Genomic DNA, 6,443 nt, shown 5'->3' with positions numbered 1-6,443 from the left:
TTCTTACAGGAGCCACCCCTGCAACCCCCCCCGCTACCAAAACCTTGCCACATAAAACCAATACATACGGTATCACCATCCTATGTACGGGGAAGTGAATCAGCTGGCTTATGTGTTTAATGCTTAAGAAATTCTAAAGATACAGGACCTCATGTAGTTCAGCTATGGTATAAATGTGATCTCCAGCCGTGATTGTCTACTGTGGAGAATGGCAATGGTTTCTACCCACTAGAAATTAATTTCTAGGAAAGCACGTGACTTATTTTGTTCACCTTACTTTTGCTAATAGAAAGAAGCTGAGAGCTTTGATCAGTGGCAGCAAGTTTTGCATTGAGTGAGGATCATTGTCTCATAGCAGATGTACTCATTTGCATGGGAGTGAGATAATTTCCAATGATCAGCTTAGAATGGGTTTGTCTAATTCAACTAGTAAATCTGCCATTTCCTGCCAAGAAGTGTAGAGAGAGTTGAAATCATCTTACTACTGTGCAAACACAGGGGAAGGAGACCAGGTATATGCAAAGAGCTTGGCCAAGTCTGTTTAAGCATCTTGGTCTGGTGCGATAGCTTTATTCCAATAGAATGAAAAGTTGCCTCTTAAAGCTTTTTATTGAGCATTCACTATGAAACTTGACACTTCGTTTAAAAAAAATTTAAAAAATTAGTTTTCCAGCGTCTTGGTCTTCAGGTGAGAAAATAATCTTCCCTATAACCAGCAAGACAGGATACTGGATGCTAAATTTCTGCAAGGAGTGTGTGGCACTTTTAGATCACTTGAGAGTTGCCATAATCTGTGCAGAAGATTAAAACCTATCAGTTGCTATGTTTCAGCCAAATTGGACTTGGCAGGATTGCAAAAGCTGTAACTTTTTTAGTGGTGACGAGACCCAAAGGTTAACCTGAAAGGTTAAAGTGCCTTTTCGGGGTAATGTTCACTTAGGTACAATTTGGTTGTGTAACTGTATTGGGTTTGCATGGCAAGGTTTTGGTAGTGGGGGGGCTTTACAGGGGTGGCTTCTGTGAGAAGCTGCTGGAAGCTTCCCCTGTGTCCGACAGAGCCAATGCCAGCCGGCTCCAAGACGGACCCGCCGCTGGCCAAGGCCGAGCCCATCAGCGACGGTGGTAATGACTCTGGGAGAACAGATTTAAGAAGGGGAAAAAGTTGCTGCACAACAGAAACGGCAGCCAGAGAGAGGAGTGAGGACATGCGAGAGGAACAGCCCTGCAGACCCCCAGGTCAGTGCAGAAGGAGGGGAGGAGATGCTCCAGGCGCCGGAGCAGAGATTCCCCTGCAGCCCGTGGGAAAAGACCATGGTGAGGCAGGCTGTCCCCCTGCAGCCCGGGGAGGTCCACAGGGGAGCAGATCTCCACCTGCAGCCCTGAAAGGAGGACCCCACGCCGGAGCAGGGGGATGCCTGAAGGAGGCTGTGACCCTGTGGGAAGCCCGCACTGGAGCAGGCTCCTGGCAGGACCTGCGGACCTGTGGAGAGAGGAGCCCACGGAGCAGGTTTTCTGGCAGGACTTGTGACCCTGGGGGGGGACCCATGCTGGAGCAGTCTGTGCCTGAAGGACTGCAGCCCATGGAAGGGACCCATGTTGGAGCAGTTCGTGAAGAATTGCAGCCTGTGGGAAGGACCCACGTTGGAGAAGTTCGTGGAGAACTGTCTCCCGTGGGAGGGACCCCATGCTGGAGCAGGGGAAGAGTGAGGAGTCCTGCCCCTGAGGAGGAAGGAGCAGCACAAACAACATGTCATGAACTGACCACCACTGACAGGGAGGAGGTAGAGAAAATGTGGAGTGAAGCTGTGCCTGGGAAGAAGGGATGGGTGGGGGGAAGGTGTTTTAAGATTTGGTTTTATTTCTCATTACCCTACTCTGATTTGATTGGTAATAAAATTAAACTAATTTTCCCCAAGTTGAGTCTGTTTTGCCCATGGTGGTAATTGGTTGAGTGATCTCTCCCTGTCTTTATCTTGACCCATGAGCCTTTTGTTATGTTTTTCTCTCCCCTGTCCAGCTGAGGAGGGGAGTGATAGAGCAGCTTTGGTGGGCACCTGGCATCCAGCCAGGGTCAACCCACCACAGGCAGAAGCTTGATTACATTAGAAACTCAAATTTCAAAACAGTAGATCTGAATTTCACTTGTTGGAAACAAAAATAATTTGTGTGGATCCTGTCCTTTCAGAGTGTGAAGGTTACGTCCTGCTTTTTCTCTAGGATGAGTTGCTGAAATATTTCTGCTCCCTTTTATAGTGGCGTTCTGGCAGTCCTTTGTTGGAGAAGCCGCCCAGGAAAGGAAATGCTCTGGCCATAGTGAGAGTGGTGTGACCCATACAGAAGTTCATGTACTTCGTGGCCAAGTGAGCTTCCTTTTTATGTTCGCTGTCATCTTCCTCTGCTGTTTTCCATTGCCAACACTACATGCTTTTTCATATTTAGGGATCAGCATCAGGAATGTCTTAAATTTTATCCAAATTTTAAATCATTTCCAGTTCTTTCTCCCTGTTACCCCATGCATGGTGTCTCAGTAGACATAGCTCAAAGGACGAGTGAGTTCTTTGAGCAGAACTTAGCAGCTGCACTCGCCAGGGGGGAAAGAAGTGGTGAATTTTCAGGTAACAGCAAAGCTGCAAATGCAGTTTGATGCTATTCGTGTCAAAATAAATGGGACAACCAACAGGGCATTAAAAAGAGTACTGTAAATTCTATCTGGTTCCTTAAGCCAGGGGTGCTGCTAGCCAGAAACAGATGAGAAAAACAGGTGACAAACAGAGATTCATTTTATGGGTTTGGCTGGAATTTTAATTGCATTTCTCCCTGTGTTAATTAAGAAAACAAATGTTTAGTGCAGACCAATGAAGACTGGTAGCATGCTCTAGAGAGGACTCCTGGTGCAGCATCCTGCCCCTGCTGGCAGTGCTTGCAGGAAGCACGAGGTGGCAGGCGGCGAAAGTCTGTACCCAGCGGAGGGCTGGCCACCGATCATCAGGAAGCGGGGCATTTTGCAGGGGTTTTGGCTTCCCTTTCAAATTTTGAACTCGACTCAATTCTGTATGACTCAGTCTGGTTTGACGCTTCAAGGAGACAGGCTCGGGCCACGCCTGTTGCAAGATGTCACCTCTCTGCTACCCTGCCTGCTGCACTCATACGCCAGCCCAATTACAGACATGAAGTGTGGACTGCAGTTTTCATGGTGATTGTGGTTTCTAGTGAGCCCTGAGATCTGGTAGGGTAGTGAAGTCTGGTACACACGTAACAGCCTGGGCATCCTTTTAGATGCTCTCTAGCACCCTCCCTGTGCCACGTCAAGGGTTGTTGCCCAGCTCTCTGGTGCTGTCTCAAAGCTGCTGCACTACCTGGCAATAGATGATCACAGAGTTGATGGTTCCATTAGGCAGGAGGGTTAATGACTTGCTCACTTTAATATTTTAAGGCTGGAAAGCTTGCAAGGGGAATTTTAGTTCTGAAGGTGGCACGTGAACACATCTGTATTGACAGGCTTGAAGAGTTTGATAGTCCCTTTAGTCAGAGGCTGAACCCAGGAAGGCTGCAGAACAGGAATGCAGGACAGGGTAATTCAGGTTGGAAGGGACTTAAAGTCTCCAGTCTAACGTCCTGCTCTAAGCAGGGTCAGCTTTGAGATCATATTGGGTTACTCAGGTCTTCATCTGGTTTGGCCTTGAAAACCTTCTAGTATGGAAAGTGCAACCTCTCTGGGCAATTTGTTCATTGACTTATTGGTTGTAATAAATGGGCATTTTATTTATTATTACTGTTCATTTACTTTTTAGCCCTTAGGCTCATCTTTCATGTCTCTAAGCTTTCTGCCTGTATTGGTAAAAGCTATCTCATGGCTTCTAAGCAAGTTCTGGGGAAAGAGTAGGGATTAACCCATGCATTTCAAGAATTTGAAACAGCATTGCCATTCCCAATTTTCCATTTTCTTTAAGCATGTTTCCTCCCTTTGTTTAAAACCCTCACTGTCTTCGTGCTTCTTTCTCCTTACATGGTTCCCCACCCACACCTATGATGCGGGTAGAGGAGGAAGGACTCTGTTTTCCGTGTATCTGGGGCTGCTGCTAGGACCTTTGTAGTACATTTAGGTATCTCAAACCATTTGATGCTTCTTCTAGTAAGTTACATATTACCTCAGTTCCTGAGGAAGTGAAGGATAGGTGCGATGAGAACGGGATCCAGATCTCCTGGTTTTAGGTACTGCAGTAAGAAGCTCTTCATGACAATTTTTATTCATATAATGTATTTCAAATGTTGAACGTGGGATAGTGAAGCACCTGGTTTACATCAGCCTTGAGGTAGAGATCATGTTCTTGCAGGAGTTTGTTCCACTATGTGACGATAATGGTGTGAGCATTGCGGTGGTAGCGTTTGTGGTGGAATAGCATATTAAATCTGGCATGTGGTGTGATATGTTTGTTAATATCATCTCAGGCTGGTTTTGTTGATGAGGAGCCTTGTTTCGTTTTGGCTGTATCATGGTTGTCTCAGGCCTTTCCCTTTTTAACCTACTCTGTGTAAGTTATACTAAGGAAATAATAAATAAATGGCAGTGGGCTTTCCCTGGCTGAAATTAGCTGTTGACTTTAGACTACCATAAGCTACGCCTACAAAAAGCCCCCGCTGATTTTCCCGGTGGGCTTGAGGAAGCTTCTGAATGGCTTTTTGTGAGTTAATGTTTGGAGGAGGAGTGGCGGGGATGGTGTGAATGTTATGTGTTTTGCTACATGAGCTGATGAATGAGTGGACTTCCTGATTCAGAGGTAAAGAATGAATGGTCTCTCCTCATAGTTTCAATTTTATTATGAAAGGTACTTCAGCAGCTCAGTGGTGTCTCCAGCCCCACGCAAGTGCTGCCTAGACAGTTGTTTCCACTGCTTGAGAAAAAGTCCATCTGACGCACCAATGGGAAGTTGACACTTTCAGTTCATTAAAGAGAGTGTCTATGAGTGTATATGCTCAGCTGAGAATGTTTCAGCCTCTAAGAAGGGTCAGAAAAACACTTGAACTTTAAAACCTTCCGTTGTCTGAAGGCACAGGCTTTTACAGCTCAGCTCCCTCCTGCTGTAGCACTGGGACTAAGTGTGTAGTTGCTATTTGATTGTTGCAGCAGCCTTGCTTTATTTAAAAATAATAATTAAAGCTGTTGCTTTCTGTGTTTGCAAGATAATGATTAATTTGAAACATGTAGAAGAATTTATCTGGCTGATGGTTCAGTGAAGGGACCTTTAGAGAGAACTGATGATATACTCGTGTTTTACTCATTTTCCTAATATTTGGTTTGTTCTCTTCACAGAGCTAATATACCTGTCTGTCTTTGCAGACTAGCTCCTTCAAATTGGTTATTACTGTGATCCAAGTAGTTCTGGAAGGTGGCCCTGCAGGGGCCTTCTTTCCCTATTTTGTTCTAATAGTTGCTTTGACATTACATCAAAATAATGCCACTTGACAATGCAGCAGGATACTGATGACCTCTAGGAAAGGTTTCTTAATACATTAGCAATTGCATGCTACAGCCCAGACTTAAAGGGAGCCCAGATACTCTTGGAGAAGTTAGCAAACACAAACAGCAGGACAGGGCATCTTCCACATGGAAGTTATTACCTTTTCCATCCTAAATGAGTTTACTGTGATGCTGAAGCAATGGACATCCTTCCTTTAAGGGCTTGGGGGCTTTTTAATATTAGAGTATTATAGGATTAAATATTCAGCCACCAAATCTCTGATGTCAACCCGTTGGTAATAGGGGGAAGCAATGATGTTAACAGCTTTTCTGATATGATTTAGAGGGCAGCACTATGTTTGGCCCCATCTTGTTCTCACCTGAGATACTGGTGTCTGAAAACATAACTCTAGTAATGTCAGCATCTGACAGTGTAGTGTATATGGATAAGAACTGTTAGTGAACTTAAAATCGCTGTTTCTCGTATGCATTGTTATATTATGTCTTCTGTCTTTAAATATAGCAGATTTTTAACTTTGGCACAGCTATGGTTAAGATGATAGACTGAGATGACATTTCTACCTTGATTTTTCTTTAGATAATACAAGAGTTTATGGTGATCCCTGGGAATCTGTAATCAAGACTAATTCAGGTTGGAAGAGACCTTTGCAGGTCACCTAGTCCAGCTTCCTGCTGTCTTTCGTGATGTCTAATTTGCTGAAGCGGCCCCTATAACCCACTCTTTCTCTATTCTGGGTTATGTTTTACTTGCACAGACTCTGCCGCTACCTTCAAGGAGGACTGAGAACAGACCTTCCCAGCCAAGTAGGCGTTTTATACTTTGGCCTTTTTTTGTGCCCTTTGTCCATGGACTAGCATTTTCCTTCCTGCTGAGATACTTCTTGTTGCCTTCTGCACCCCTTCCATGTTTCAACTCCAGCCAAGCTTTTACTTTCCTGTCCTCCTGTGTGCTCAGGAGTTGTCT

This window comes from Haliaeetus leucocephalus, unplaced genomic scaffold (assembly GCF_000737465.1).
Source record: "Haliaeetus leucocephalus isolate CR32 unplaced genomic scaffold, Haliaeetus_leucocephalus-4.0 Scaffold906, whole genome shotgun sequence".
Lineage (NCBI taxonomy): Eukaryota > Metazoa > Chordata > Aves > Accipitriformes > Accipitridae > Haliaeetus > Haliaeetus leucocephalus.
This window is presented reverse-complemented; position numbering follows the sequence as displayed.